At 44.9% G+C, this 15,547-nt stretch overlaps 11 non-coding genes across 11 annotated transcripts; all 11 read right to left on the reverse strand.

The window, feature by feature from the left end:
* Positions 1 to 1,116: 1,116 nt before the first annotated feature.
* trnas-gcu (transfer RNA serine (anticodon GCU)) lies at positions 1,117 to 1,198 on the reverse strand. Its single transcript has one exon. It is a non-coding gene; the product is annotated as a tRNA-Ser (tRNA).
* Positions 1,199 to 3,457: 2,259 nt separating this feature from the next.
* On the reverse strand, positions 3,458 to 3,539 carry trnas-gcu (transfer RNA serine (anticodon GCU)). The gene has a single exon. It is a non-coding gene; the product is annotated as a tRNA-Ser (tRNA).
* Positions 3,540 to 3,784: 245 nt separating this feature from the next.
* Positions 3,785 to 3,873, reverse strand: trnar-ucg (transfer RNA arginine (anticodon UCG)). The gene is given in 2 exon segments: positions 3,785 to 3,820; positions 3,837 to 3,873. It is a non-coding gene; the product is annotated as a tRNA-Arg (tRNA).
* Positions 3,874 to 6,124: 2,251 nt separating this feature from the next.
* On the reverse strand, positions 6,125 to 6,213 carry trnar-ucg (transfer RNA arginine (anticodon UCG)). Its single transcript is given in 2 exon segments — positions 6,125 to 6,160; positions 6,177 to 6,213. It is a non-coding gene; the product is annotated as a tRNA-Arg (tRNA).
* Positions 6,214 to 8,138: 1,925 nt separating this feature from the next.
* On the reverse strand, positions 8,139 to 8,220 carry trnas-gcu (transfer RNA serine (anticodon GCU)). Its single transcript has one exon. It is a non-coding gene; the product is annotated as a tRNA-Ser (tRNA).
* A 245-nt stretch (positions 8,221 to 8,465) lies between these two features.
* Positions 8,466 to 8,554, reverse strand: trnar-ucg (transfer RNA arginine (anticodon UCG)). The gene is given in 2 exon segments: positions 8,466 to 8,501; positions 8,518 to 8,554. It is a non-coding gene; the product is annotated as a tRNA-Arg (tRNA).
* A 1,926-nt stretch (positions 8,555 to 10,480) lies between these two features.
* trnas-gcu (transfer RNA serine (anticodon GCU)) lies at positions 10,481 to 10,562 on the reverse strand. The gene has a single exon. It is a non-coding gene; the product is annotated as a tRNA-Ser (tRNA).
* Positions 10,563 to 10,807: 245 nt separating this feature from the next.
* Positions 10,808 to 10,896, reverse strand: trnar-ucg (transfer RNA arginine (anticodon UCG)). The gene is given in 2 exon segments: positions 10,808 to 10,843; positions 10,860 to 10,896. It is a non-coding gene; the product is annotated as a tRNA-Arg (tRNA).
* A 1,925-nt stretch (positions 10,897 to 12,821) lies between these two features.
* trnas-gcu (transfer RNA serine (anticodon GCU)) lies at positions 12,822 to 12,902 on the reverse strand. Its single transcript has one exon. It is a non-coding gene; the product is annotated as a tRNA-Ser (tRNA).
* A 2,259-nt stretch (positions 12,903 to 15,161) lies between these two features.
* trnas-gcu (transfer RNA serine (anticodon GCU)) lies at positions 15,162 to 15,243 on the reverse strand. Its single transcript has one exon. It is a non-coding gene; the product is annotated as a tRNA-Ser (tRNA).
* Positions 15,244 to 15,458: 215 nt separating this feature from the next.
* Positions 15,459 to 15,547, reverse strand: trnar-ucg (transfer RNA arginine (anticodon UCG)). The gene is given in 2 exon segments: positions 15,459 to 15,494; positions 15,511 to 15,547. It is a non-coding gene; the product is annotated as a tRNA-Arg (tRNA).

Here is a 15,547-nt window from a genome sequence, read left to right on the forward strand (position 1 = left end):
CCGATATTTCAGGAAAAAGTTAAAGATTACAAATGATTTCAACAAAAATAGCGCCTGGAAAAAATACGCAGCGAGAAATGTCAAATGGGAACTTTTGTGATACAGCGGAACGAAGGAGTGATGAAATAATACATGGCACAATGGAGAAAGGCAAAGTGGGTGGTAATCGGGCAATAACGTAACAAAGGATGGGCCAGAGGAAGTGTTAGTGGGAATAGCAGAACCATTACCAGACAATGGGAGCGGTGCTTATCATCCGATACGTTGAACCTAATGTTGAGGCCAGAAGACGAGAACATGCCTACAATATAGGGTTTCAGCGCCTTTTAATCAGACCAGGCAGCTTTGCCAGCCCGGATTGATTTCCTGTATGCTTTGAATTCGGCAGCCAAGGGACGAATTCAAAAAGCAGCTTCTCTCATCTTTTCAGCTCTAGAGACACAGGACGCACACATGTTCAGGGCAGAGGTGGAGATTGACGCTGAATGTATGCTTATCCCAATTGAGGTGAACTTATCCGTACAGACAGGAAGATATACTGATCAAGTATCGGCCGGAACCAAACAAGGCTTTAGGTTATCCAACGAGTCACAGAGCCGAGTACCTTTGAGATATTTTAACTTTAGTCAGTTTGGCGGGATTCACTTTGCTCTGGGATTTGGATGCTAAGGGAACATCGGCGTAAAATCACACGTTTTAACGTGAAATACGTCTGTTTTCTCACATGTCGAGCGGCTGTTAGAAGCGGAACTTTGAGTAAAACATGGCGGGGATCGTCCGGGATTTGGCCCGTGACCTCTCGCATTTCAAATGTGATCAATCCGAAGGGAGAATCATAACCGTGGACCAACGAGCCGCCGACAGTGAAAAGCGCAGCTCTCAGATTCTGACGGTGGTGAGAAATGATATTATGGCCCATCGTTCATGTGCTGTCTCTCAGATACCTATCTAATTAGTGCCCCTCGCCATTGTACTGCAACTGTTCTCCTTTTGACGAATATATTATTAATTTGAGACGTGACATGAGGAAAGTACAGCATCCCTGTAAGTAAAAGGGGAATTTGGCGATGAGGTTAAAGGTGAATGTCATAAAGTGGTTAAGCTGCAAGCCAACGACGACGAGAATGGGACTCGAACCCATGCGTGCAGAGCACAATGGATTAGCAGTCCATCGCCTTAACCTCTCAGCCACCTCGTCTCTGCTATAAGACATCGTCAGCCATTCAATCTCCTGCTTTTTGTATCCAAACAGAAATAATGTGCAAGAATGTCCACTTCACAGCTTGCTCTGCCCGTGCATGCAGATCGACAATGATGAAAACTTGCCATGAGATTCTTAAAGCAAACAGCCTTCCTTCACTTCAGGCGAGTGACTGGAAGAGATGGTTGATTTCTCGGCAGAATCACAACAAAGAATATAAAATTTCACGTAGCGAGCTAAGTTGACCGCGGCAGGTCTCGAACCTGTAATCTTCTGATAACTTTGCGGTTGTAATCGAAGTCAGACGCATTATCCATTAGGCCACGCGGCCGCTGCCAGCCCCAGTCATTGTGTTGTTGTATATATTGCGAGCAAATTCGGGGCAACTGCAATATCAAGGAGTGGATTTCGGAAAAGATGAGCATATTTCGAGTGAATGAACAGATGCACTGCGATCTGGGTGCGCACCGGCGCAGGCAACCCCAATGTAAATTGGAACACTATAGTTTAACAATTCGGTCATTGCAGCTGAAATCATACTCCTTCTCAAACAATACAGGATGAGCCGGGTTTATGAGAAAATCCGTTTTAAAGGGAAAGATTATGAACCGGAACTGACAACCAGCCCATTTAAACAGACACAGAATGATCCGGGATTGCAAGGACATCCCTTTTACCCAGATGCAGAATGACCCTTGACTGACAGCAGTTCACTTTTAAAAGAATAAAGTGAGATTTCGATCATCCCTGAAGGCAATTGTGCAGTGGGGCTCAGGACCACGCGGCGCAGAGACTGTTGTTGAAGCCACAGGTGATAGACAGGGAAGGAGGGACGTAAAACCAGCCCAGTCTGAAACACACAAACAAACTAATATTCCTTAACCTCCAAAGGCAGGTTTTGAAATTTCAAATTGGAAATCCGGGACAGACAGCACATCCCTTTGAAACAGACACAGAATGATGAGGGTCTGATAGCACACCATTTTACAGAGACAGAGAATGATCTCGGACAGACAGCAAATCCCCTTAAAAGGGACACGGAAATAGAATGAATAAAAACAGATAAATATGTAAAACTCAGCAGGTCGTGCAGATTTTGTGGAGGAAGAATCCGTTTTCACGTTCTGTCGGATAATAATTCCGATATTTCAGGAAAAAGTTAAAGATTACAAATGATTTCAACAAAAATAGCGCCTGGAAAAAATACGCAGCGAGAAATGTCAAATGGGAACTTTTGTGATACAGCGGAACGAAGGAGTGATGAAATAATACATGGCACAATGGAGAAAGGCAAAGTGGGTGGTAATCGGGCAATAACGTAACAAAGGATGGGCCAGAGGAAGTGTTAGTGGGAATAGCAGAACCATTACCAGACAATGGGAGCGGTGCTTATCATCCGATACGTTGAACCTAATGTTGAGGCCAGAAGACGAGAACATGCCTACAATATAGGGTTTCAGCGCCTTTTAATCAGACCAGGCAGCTTTGCCAGCCCGGATTGATTTCCTGTATGCTTTGAATTCGGCAGCCAAGGGACGAATTCAAAAAGCAGCTTCTCTCATCTTTTCAGCTCTAGAGACACAGGACGCACACATGTTCAGGGCAGAGGTGGAGATTGACGCTGAATGTATGCTTATCCCAATTGAGGTGAACTTATCCGTACAGACAGGAAGATATACTGATCAAGTATCGGCCGGAACCAAACAAGGCTTTAGGTTATCCAACGAGTCACAGAGCCGAGTACCTTTGAGATATTTTAACTTTAGTCAGTTTGGCGGGATTCACTTTGCTCTGGGATTTGGATGCTAAGGGAACATCGGCGTAAAATCACACGTTTTAACGTGAAATACGTCTGTTTTCTCACATGTCGAGCGGCTGTTAGAAGCGGAACTTTGAGTAAAACATGGCGGGGATCGTCCGGGATTTGGCCCGTGACCTCTCGCATTTCAAATGTGATCAATCCGAAGGGAGAATCATAACCGTGGACCAACGAGCCGCCGACAGTGAAAAGCGCAGCTCTCAGATTCTGACGGTGGTGAGAAATGATATTATGGCCCATCGTTCATGTGCTGTCTCTCAGATACCTATCTAATTAGTGCCCCTCGCCATTGTACTGCAACTGTTCTCCTTTTGACGAATATATTATTAATTTGAGACGTGACATGAGGAAAGTACAGCATCCCTGTAAGTAAAAGGGGAATTTGGCGATGAGGTTAAAGGTGAATGTCATAAAGTGGTTAAGCTGCAAGCCAACGACGACGAGAATGGGACTCGAACCCATGCGTGCAGAGCACAATGGATTAGCAGTCCATCGCCTTAACCTCTCAGCCACCTCGTCTCTGCTATAAGACATCGTCAGCCATTCAATCTCCTGCTTTTTGTATCCAAACAGAAATAATGTGCAAGAATGTCCACTTCACAGCTTGCTCTGCCCGTGCATGCAGATCGACAATGATGAAAACTTGCCATGAGATTCTTAAAGCAAACAGCCTTCCTTCACTTCAGGCGAGTGACTGGAAGAGATGGTTGATTTCTCGGCAGAATCACAACAAAGAATATAAAATTTCACGTAGCGAGCTAAGTTGACCGCGGCAGGACTCGAACCTGCAATCTTCTGATAACTTTGCGGTTGTAATCGAAGTCAGACCCCTTATCCATTAGGCCACGCGGCCGCTGCCAGCACCATTCATTGTGTTGTTGTATATATTGAGAGCAAATTCGGGGCAACTGCAATATCAAGGAGTGGATTTAGGAAAAGATGAGCATATTTCGAGTGAATGAACAGATGCACTGCGATCTGGGTGCGCACCGGCGCAGGCAACCCCAATGTAAATTGGAACACTATAGTTTAACAATTCGGTCATTGCAGCTGAAATCATACTCCTTCTCAAACAATACAGGATGACCCGGGTTTATGAGAAAATCCGTTTTAAAGGGAAAGATTATGAACCGGAACTGACAACCAGCCATTTAAACAGACACAGAATGATCCGGGATTGCAAGGACATCCCTTTTACCCAGATGCAGAATGACCCTTGACTGACAGAAGTTCACTTTTAAAAGAATAAAGTGAGATTTCGATCATCCCTGAAGGCAATTGTGCAGTGGGGCTCAGGACCACGCGGCGCAGAGACTGTTATTGAAGCCACAGGTGATACACAGGGAGGGAGGGACGTAAAACCAGCCTAGTCTGAAACACACAAACAAACTAATATTCCTTAACCTCCAAAGGCAGGTTTTGAAATTTCAAATTGGAAATCCGGGACAGACAGCACATCCCTTTGAAACAGACACAGAATGATGAGGGTCTGATAGCACACCATTTTACAAAGACAGAGAATGATCTCGGACAGACAGCAAATCCCCTTAAAAGGGACACGGAAATAGAATGAATAAAAACAGATAAATATTTAAAACTCGGCAGGTCGTGCAGATTTTGTGGAGGAAGAATCCGGTTTCACGTTCTGTCGGATAATAAGTCCGATATTTCAGGAAAAAGTTAAAGATTACAGATGTTTTCAACAAAAATAGCGCCTGGAAAAAATACGCAGCGAGAAATGTCAAATGGGAACGTTTGTGATACAGCGGAACGAAGGAGTGATGAAATAATACATGGCACAATGGAGAAAGGCAAAGTGGGTGGTAATCGGGCAATAACGTAACAAAGGATGGGCCAGAGGAAGTGTTAGTGGGAATAGCAGAACCATTACCAGACAATGGGAGCGGTGCTTATCATCCGATACGTTGAACCTAATGTTGAGGCCAGAAGACGAGAACATGCCTACAATATAGGGTATCACCGCCTTTTAATCAGACCAGGCAGCTTTGCCAGCCCGGATTGATTTCCTGTATGCTTTGAATTCGGCAGCCAATGGACGAATTCAAAAAGCAGCTTCTCTCATCTTTTCAGCTCTAGAGACACAGGACGCACACATGTTCAGGGCAGAGGTGGAGATTGACGCTGAATGTATGCTTATCCCAATTGAGGTGAACTTATCCGTACAGACAGGAAGATATACTGATCAAGTATCGGCCGGAACCAAACAAGGCTTCAAGGTTATCCAACGAGTTACAGAGCCGAGTACCTCTGAGATATTTTAACTTTACTCAGTTTGGCGGGATTCACTTTGCTCTGGGATTTGGATGCTAAGGGAACATCGGCGTAAAATCACACGTTTTAACGTGAAATACGTCTGTTTTCTCACATGTCGAGCGGCTGTTAGAAGCGGAACTTTGAGTAAAACATGGCGGGGCTCGTCCGTGATTTGGCCCGTGACCTCTCGCATTTCAAATGTGATCAATCCGAAGGGAGAATCATAACCATGGACCAACGAGCCGCCGACAGTGAAAAGCGCAGCTCTCAGATTCTGACGGTGGTGAGAAATGATATTATGGCCCATCGTGCATGTGCTGTCTCTCAGATACCTATCTAATTAGTGCCCCTCGCCATTGTACTGCAACTGTTCTCCTTTTGACGAATATATTATTAATTTGAGACGTGACATGAGGAAAGTACTGCATCCCTGTAAGTAAAAGGGGAATTTGGCGATGTGGTGAAATGTGAATGTCATAAAGTGGTTAAGCTGCAAGTCAACGACGACGAGAATGGGTTCGAAGCCATGTGTGCAGAGCACAATGGATGAGCAGTCCATCGCCTTAACCTCTCAGCCACCTCGTCTCTGCTATAAGACATCGTCAGCCATTCAATCTCCTGCTTTTTGTATCCAAACAGAAATAAGGTGCAAAAAAGTCCACTTCACAGCTTGCTCTGCCCGTGCATGCAGATCGACAATGATGAAAACTGGCCATGAGATTCTTAAAGCAAACAGCCTTCCTTCACTTCAGGTGAGTGACTGGAAGAGATGGTTGATTTCTCGGCAGAATCACAACAAAGAATATAAAATTTCACGTAGCGAGCTAAGTTGACCGCGGCAGGACTCGAACCTGCAATCTTCTGATAACTTTGCGGTTGTAATCGAAGTCAGACCCCTTATCCATTAGGCCACGCGGCCGCTGCCAGCACCATTCATTGTGTTGTTGTATATATTGCGAGCAAATTCGGGGCAACTGCAATATCAAGGAGTGGATTTAGGAAAAGATGAGCATATTTCGAGTGAATGAACAGATGCACTGCGATCTCGGTGCGCACCGGCGCAGGCAACCCCAATGTAAATTGGAACACTATAGTTTAACAATTCGGTCATTGCAGCTGAAATCACACTCCTTCTCAAACAATACAGGATGAGCCGGGTTTATGAGAAAATCCGTTTTAAAGGGAAAGATTATGAACCGGAACTGACAACCAGCCCATTTAAACAGACACAGAATGATCCGGGATTGCAAGGACATCCCTTTTACCCAGATGCAGAATGACCCTTGACTGACAGCAGTTCACTTTTAAAAGAATAAAGTGAGATTTCGATCATCCCTGAAGGCAATTGTGCAGTGGGGCTCAGGACCACGCGGCGCAGAGACTGTTGTTGAAGCCACAGGTGATAGACAGGGAGGGAGGGACGTAAAACCAGCCCAGTCTGAAACACACAAACAAACTAATATTCCTTAACCTCCAAAGGCAGGTTTTGAAATTTCAAATTGGAAATCCGGGACAGACAGCACATCCCTTTGAAACAGACACAGAATGATGAGGGTCTGATAGCACACCATTTTACAGAGACAGAGAATGATCTCGGACAGACAGCAAATCCCCTTAAAAGGGACACGGAAATAGAATGAATAAAAACAGATAAATATGTAAAACTCGGCAGGTCGTGCAGATTTTGTGGAGGAAGAATCCGGTTTCACGTTCTGTCGGATAATAATTCCGATATTTCAGGAAAAAGTTAAAGATTACAGATGTTTTCAACAAAAATAGCGCCTGGAAAAAATACGCAGCGAGAAATGTCAAATGGGAACTTTTGTGATACAGCGGAACGAAGGAGTGATGAAATAATACATGGCACAATGGAGAAAGGCAAAGTGGGTGGTAATCGGGCAATAACGTAACAAAGGATGGGCCAGAGGAAGTGTTAGTGGGAATAGCAGAACCATTACCAGACAATGGGAGCGGTGCTTATCATCCGATACGTTGAACCTAATGTTGAGGCCAGAAGACGAGAACATGCCTACAATATAGGGTATCACCGCCTTTTAATCAGACCAGGCAGCTTTGCCAGCACGGATTGATTTCCTGTATGCTTTGAATTCGGCAGCCAAGGGACGAATTCAAAAAGCAGCTTCTCTCATCTTTTCAGCTCTAGAGACACAGGACGCACACATGTTCAGGGCAGAGGTGGAGATTGACGCTGAATGTATGCTTATCCCAATTGAGGTGAACTTATCCGTACAGACAGGAAGATATACTGATCAAGTATCGGCCGGAACCAAACAAGGCTTTAGGTTATCCAACGAGTCACAGAGCCGAGTACCTTTGAGATATTTTAACTTTAGTCAGTTTGGCGGGATTCACTTTGCTCTGGGATTTGGATGCTAAGGGAACATCGGCGTAAAATCACACGTTTTAACGTGAAATACGTCTGTTTTCTCACATGTCGAGCGGCTGTTAGAAGCGGAACTTTGAGTAAAACATGGCGGGGTTCGTCCGGGATTTGGCCCGTGACCTCTCGCATTTCAAATGTGATCAATCCGAAGGGAGAATCATAACCGTGGACCAATGAGCCGCCGACAGTGAAAAGCGCAGCTCTCAGATTCTGACGGTGGTGAGAAATGATATTATGGCCCATCGTTCATGTGCTGTCTCTCAGATACCTATCTAATTAGTGCCCCTCGCCATTGTACTGCAACTGTTCTACTTTTGACGAATATATTATTAATTTGAGACGTGACATGAGGAAAGTACAGCATTCCTGTAAGTAAAAGGGGAATTTGGCGATGAGGTTAAATGTGAATGTCAAAAAGTGGTTAAGCTGCAAGCCAACGACGACGAGAATGGGACTCGAACCCAGGCGTGCAGAGCACAATGGATTAGCAGTCCATCGCCTTAACCTCTCAGCCACCTCGTCTCTGCTATAAGACATCGTCAGCCATTCAATCTCCTGCTTTTTGTATCCAAACAGAAATAACGTGCAAGAAAGTCCACTTCACAGCTTGCTCTGCCCGTGCATGCAGATCGACAATGATGAAAACTTGCCATGAGATTCTTAAAGCAAACAGCCTTCCTTCACTTCAGGCGAGTGACTGGAAGAGATGGTTGATTTCTCGGCAGAATCACAACAAAGAATATAAAATTTCACGTAGCGAGCTAAGTTGACCGCGGCAGGACTCGAACCTGCAATCTTCTGATAACTTTGCGGTTGTAATCGAAGTCAGACCCCTTATCCATTAGGCCACGCGGCCGCTGCCAGCACCATGCATTGTGTTGTTGTATATATTGCGAGCAAATTCGGGGCAACTGCAATATCAAGGAGTGGATTTAGGAAAAGATGAGCATATTTCGAGTGAATGAACAGATGCACTGCGATCTGGGTGCGCACCGGCGCAGGCAACCCCAATGTAAATTGGAACACTATAGTTTAACAATTCTGTCATTGCAGCTGAAATCATACTCCTTCTCAAACAATACAGGATGACCCGGGTTTATGAGAAAATCCGTTTTATAGGGAAAGATTATGAACCGGAACTGACAACCAGCCCATTTAAACAGACACAGAATGATCCGGGATTGCAAGGACATCCCTTTTACCCAGATGCAGAATGACCCTTGACTGACAGCAGTTCAATTTTAAAAGAATAAAGTGAGATTTCGATCATCCCTGAAGGCAATTGTGCAGTGGGGCTCAGGACCACGCGGCGCAGAGACTGTTGTTGAAGCCACAGGTGATAGACAGGGAGGGAGGGACGTAAAACCAGCCCAGTCTGAAACACACAAACAAACTAATATTCCTGAACCTCCAAAGGCAGGTTTTGAAATTTCAAATTGGAAATCCGGGACAGACAGCACATCCCTTTGAAACAGACACAGAATGATGAGGGTCTGATAGCACACCATTTTACAGAGACAGAGAATGATCTCGGACAGACAGCAAATCCCCTTAAAAGGGACACGGAAATAGAATGAATAAAAACAGATAAATATGTAAAACTCGGCAGGTCGTGCAGATTTTGTGGAGGAAGAATCCGGTTTCACGTTCTGTCGGATAATAATTCCGATATTTCAGGAAAAAGTTAAAGATTACAGATGTTTTCAACAAAAATAGCGCCTGGAAAAAATACGCAGCGAGAAATGTCAAATGGGAACTTTTGTGATACAGCGGAACGAAGGAGTGATGAAATAATACATGGCACAATGGAGAAAGGCAAAGTGGGTGGTAATCGGGCAATAACGTAACAAAGGATGGGCCAGAGGAAGTGTTAGTGGGAATAGCAGAACCATTACCAGACAATGGGAGCGGTGCTTATCATCCGATACGTTGAACCTAATGTTGAGGCCAGAAGACGAGAACATGCCTACAATATAGGGTATCACCGCCTTTTAATCAGACCAGGCAGCTTTGCCAGCCCGGATTGATTTCCTGTATGCTTTGAATTCGGCAGCCAAGGGACGAATTCAAAAAGCAGCTTCTCTCATCTTTTCAGCTCTAGAGACACAGGACGCACACATGTTCAGGGCAGAGATGGAGATTGACGCTGAATGTATGCTTATCCCAATTGAGGTGAACTTATCCGTACAGACAGGAAGATATACTGATCAAGTATCGGCCGGAACCAAACAAGGCTTCAAGGTTATCCAACGAGTCACAGAGCCGAGTACCTCTGAGATATTTTAACTTTACTCAGTTTGGCGGGATTCACTTTGCTCTGGGATTTGGATGCTAAGGGAACATCGGCGTAAAATCACACGTTTTAACGTGAAATACGTCTGTTTTCTCACATGTCGAGCGGCTGTTAGAAGCGGAACTTTGAGTAAAACATGGCGGGGCACGTCCGGGATTTGGCCCGTGACCTCTCGCATTTCAAATGTGATCAATCCGAAGGGAGAATCATAACCATGGACCAACGAGCCGCCGACAGTGAAAAGCGCAGCTCTCAGATTCTGACGGTGGTGAGAAATGATATTATGGCCCATCGTGCATGTGCTGTCTCTCAGATACCTATCTAATTAGTGCCCCTCGCCATTGTACTGCAACTGTTCTCCTTTTGACGAATATATTATTAATTTGAGACGTGACATGAGGAAAGTACAGCATCCCTGTAAGTAAAAGGGGAATTTGGCGATGAGGTTAAAGGTGAATGCCAAAAAGTGGTTAAGCTGCAAGCCAACGACGACGAGAATGGGACTCGAACCCATGCGTGCAGAGCACAATGGATTAGCAGTCCATCGCCTTAACCTCTCAGCCACCTCGTCTCTGCTATAAGACATCGTCAGCCATTCAATCTCCTGCTTTTTGTATCCAAACAGAAATAATGTGCAAGAAAGTCCACTTCACAGCTTGCTCTGCCCGTGCATGCAGATCGACAATGATGAAAACTTGCCATGAGATTCTTAAAGCAAACAGCCTTCCTTCACTTCAGGCGAGAGACTGGAAGAGATGGTTGATTTCTCGGCAGAATCACAACAAAGAATATAAAATTTCACGTAGCGAGCTAAGTTGACCGCGGCAGGACTCGAACCTGCAATCTTCTGATAACTTTGCGGTTGTAATCGAAGTCAGACCCCTTATCCATTAGGCCACGCGGCCGCTGCCAGCACCATTCATTGTGTTGTTGTATATATTGCGAGCAAATTCGGGGCAACTGCAATATCAAGGAGTGGATTTAGGAAAAGATGAGCATATTTCGAGTGAATGAACAGATGCACTGCGATCTGGGTGCGCACCGGCGCAGGCAACCCCAATGTAAATTGGAACACTATAGTTTAACAATTCGGTCATTGCAGCTGAAATCATACTCCTTCTCAAACAATACAGGATGACCCGGGTTTATGAGAAAATCCGTTTTAAAGGGAAAGATTATGAACCGGAACTGACACCCAGCCATTTAAACAGACACAGAATGATCCGGGATTGCAAGGACATCCCTTTTACACAGATGCAGAATGACCCTTGACTGACAGAAGTTCACTTTTAAAAGAATAAAGTGAGATTTCGATCATCCCTGAAGGCAATTGTGCAGTGGGGCTCAGGACCACGCGGCGCAGAGACTGTTATTGAAGCCACAGGTGATAGACAGGGAGGGAGGGACGTAAAACCAGCCCAGTCTGAAACACACAAACAAACTAATATTCCTTAACCTCCAAAGGCAGGTTTTGAAATTTCAAATTGGAAATCCGGGACAGATAGCACATCCCTTTGAAACAGACACAGAATGATGAGGGTCTGATAGCACACCATTTTACAAAGACAGAGAATGATCTCGGACAGACAGCAAATCCCCTTAAAAGGGACACGGAAATAGAATGAATAAAAACAGATAAATATTTAAAACTCGGCAGGTCGTGCAGATTTTGTGGAGGAAGAATCCGGTTTCACGTTCTGTCGGATAATAATTCCGATATTTCAGGAAAAAGTTAAAGATTACAGATGTTTTCAACAAAAATAGCGCCTGGAAAAAATACGCAGCGAGAAATGTCAAATGGGAACTTTTGTGATACAGCGGAACGAAGGAGTGATGAAATAATACATGGCACAATGGAGAAAGGCAAAGTGGGTGGTAATCGGGCAATAACGTAACAAAGGATGGGCCAGAGGAAGTGTTAGTGGGAATAGCAGAACCATTACCAGACAATGGGAGCGGTGCTTATCATCCGATACGTTGAACCTAATGTTGAGGACAGAAGACGAGAACATGCCTACAATATAGGGTATCACCGCCTTTTAATCAGACCAGGCAGCTTTGCCAGCCCGGATTGATTTCCTGTATGCTTTGAATTCGGCAGCCAAGGGACGAATTCAAAAAGCAGCTTCTCTCATCTTTTCAGCTCTAGAGACACAGGACGCACACATGTTCAGGGCAGAGGTGGAGATTGACGCTGAATGTATGCTTATCCCAATTGAGGTGAACTTATCCGTACAGACAGGAAGATATACTGATCAAGTATCGGCCGGAACCAAACAAGGCTTTAAGGTTATCCAACGAGTCACAGAGCCGAGTACCTCTGAGATATTTTAACTTTACTCAGTTTGGCGGGATTCACTTTGCTCTGGGATTTGGATGCTAAGGGAACATCGGCGTAAAATCACACGTTTTAACGTGAAATACGTCTGTTTTCTCACATGTCGAGCGGCTGTTAGAAGCGGAACTTTGAGTAAAACATGGCGGGGCTCGTCCGGGATTTGGCCCGTGACCTCTCGCATTTCAAATGTGATCAATCCGAAGGGAGAATCATAACCATGGACCAACGAGCCGCCGACAGTGAAAAGCGCAGCTCTCAGATTCTGACGGTGGTGAGAAATGATATTATGGCCCATCGTGCATGTGCTGTCTCTCAGATACCTATCTAATTAGTGCCCCTCGCCATTGTACTGCAACTGTTCTCCTTTTGACGAATATATTATTAATTTGAGACGTGACATGAGGAAAGTACTGCATCCCTGTAAGTAAAAGGGGAATTTGGCGATGTGGTGAAACGTGAATGTCATAAAGTGGTTAAGCTGCAACTCAACGACGACGAGAATGGGTTCGAAGCCATGTGTGCAGAGCACAATGGATGAGCAGTCCATCGCCTTAACCTCTCGGCCACCTCGTCTCTGCTATAAGACATCGTCAGCCATTCAATCTCCTGCTTTTTGTATCCAAACAGAAATAAGGTGCAAAAAAGTCCACTTCACAGCTTGCTCTGCCCGTGCATGCAGATCGACAATGATGAAAACTTGCCATGAGATTCTTAAAGCAAACAGCCTTCCTTCACTTCAGGCGAGTGACTGGAAGAGATGGTTGATTTATCGGCAGAATCACAACAAAGAATATAAAATTTCACGTAGCGAGCTAAGTTGACCGCATCAGGACTCGAACCTGCAATCTTCTGATAACTTTGCGGTTGTAATCGAAGTCAGACCCCTTATCCATTAGGCCACGCGTCCGCTGCCAGCACCATTCATTGTGTTGTTGTATATATTGCGAGCAAATTCGGGGCAACTGCAATATCAAGGAGTGGATTTAGGAAAAGTTGAGCATATTTCGAGTGAATGAACAGATGCACTGCGATCTGGGTGCGCACCGGCGCAGGCAATCCCAATGTAAATTGGAACACTATAGTTTAACAAGTCGGTCATTGCAGCTGAAATCATACTCCTTCTCAAACAATACAGGATGAGCCGGGTTTATGAGAAAATCCGTTTTAAAGGGAAAGATTATGAACCGGAACTGACAACCAGCCCATTTAAACAGACACAGTATGATCCGGGATTGCAAGGACATCCCTTTTACCCAGATGCAGAATGACCCTTGACTGACAGCAGTTCACTTTTAAAAGAATAAAGTGAGATTTCGATCATCCCTGAAGGCAATTGTGCAGTGGGGCTCAGGACCACTCGGCGCAGAGACTGTTGTTGAAGCCACAGGTGATACACAGGGAGGGAGGGACGTAAAACCAGCCCAGTCTGAAACACACAAACAAACTAATATTCCTTAACCTCCAAAGGCAGGTTTTGAAATTTCAAATTGGAAATCCGGGACAGACAGCACATCCCTTTGAAACAGACACAGAATGATGAGGGTCTGATAGCACACCATTTTACAGAGACAGAGAATTATCTCGGACAGACAGCAAATCCCCTTAAAAGGGACACGGAAATAGAATGAATAAAAACAGATAAATATGTAAAACTCGGCAGGTCGTGCAGATTTTGTGGAGGAAGAATCCGGTTTCACGTTCTGTCGGATAATAATTCCGATATTTCAGGAAAAAGTTAAAGATTACAGATGTTTTCAACAAAAATAGCGCCTGGAAAAAATACGCAGCGAGAAATGTCAAATGGGAACTTTTGTGATACAGCGGAACGAAGGAGTGATGAAATAATACATGGCACAATGGAGAAAGGCAAAGTGGGTGGTAATCGGGCAATAACGTAACAAAGGATGGGCCAGAGGAAGTGTTAGTGGGAATAGCAGAACCATTACCGGACAATGGGAGCGGTGCTTATCATCCGATACGTTGAACCTAATGTTGAGGCCAGAAGACGAGAACATGCCTACAATATAGGGTATCACCGCCTTTTAATCAGACCAGGCAGCTTTGCCAGCCCGGATTGATTTCCTGTATGCTTTGAATTCGGCAGCCAAGGGACGAATTCAAAAAGCAGCTTCTCTCATCTTTTCAGCTCTAGAGACACAGGACGCACACATGTTCAGGGCAGAGGTGGAGATTGACGCTGAATGTATGCTTATCCCAATTGAGGTGAACTTATCCGTACAGACAGGAAGATATACTGATCAAGTATCGGCCGGAACCAAACAAGGCTTTAGGTTATCCAACGAGTCACAGAGCCGAGTACCTTTGAGATATTTTAACTTTAGTCATTTTGGCGGGATTCACTTTGCTCTGGGATTTGGATGCAAAGGGAACATCGGCGTAAAATCACACGTTTTAACGTGAAATACGTCTGTTTTCTCACATGTCGAGCGGCTGTTAGAAGCGGAACTTTGAGTAAAACATGGCGGGGCTCGTCCGGGATTTGGCCCGTGACCTCTCGCATTTCAAATGTGATCAATCCGAAGGGAGAATCATAACCATGGACCAACGAGCCGCCGACAGTGAAAAGCGCAGCTCTCAGATTCTGACGGTGGTGAGAAATGATATTATGGCCCATCGTGCATGTGCTGTCTCTCAGATACCTATCTAATTAGTGCCCCTCGCCATTGTACTGCAACTGTTCTCCTTTTGACGAATATATTATTAATTTGAGACGTGACATGAGGAAAGCACTGCATCCCTGTAAGTAAAAGGGGAATTTGGCGATGAGGTTAAATGTGAATGTCAAAAAGTGGATAAGCTGCAAGCCAACGACGACGAGAATGGGATTCGAACCCATGCGTGCAGAGCATAATGGATTAGCAGTCCATCGCCTTAACCTCTCAGCCACCTCGTCTCTGCTATAAGACATCGTCAGCCATTCAATCTCCTGCTTTTTGTATCCAAACAGAAATAATGTGCAAGAAAGTCCACTTCACAGCTTGCTCTGCCCGTGCTGAGATTCTTTGAGCAAACAGCCTTCCTTCACTTCAGGTGAGTGACGGAAAGAGATGGTTGGTTTCTCGGCAGAATCACAACAAAGAATATAAAATTTCACGTTGCGAGCTAAGTTGACCGCGGCAGGACTCGAACTTACAATCTTCTGATAATTTTGCGGTTGCAATCGAAGTCAGACGCCTTATCCATTAGGCCACGCGGCC

This window comes from Pristiophorus japonicus, unplaced genomic scaffold (assembly GCF_044704955.1).
Source record: "Pristiophorus japonicus isolate sPriJap1 unplaced genomic scaffold, sPriJap1.hap1 HAP1_SCAFFOLD_33, whole genome shotgun sequence".
In the NCBI taxonomy this organism is placed as follows: domain Eukaryota; kingdom Metazoa; phylum Chordata; class Chondrichthyes; family Pristiophoridae; genus Pristiophorus; species Pristiophorus japonicus.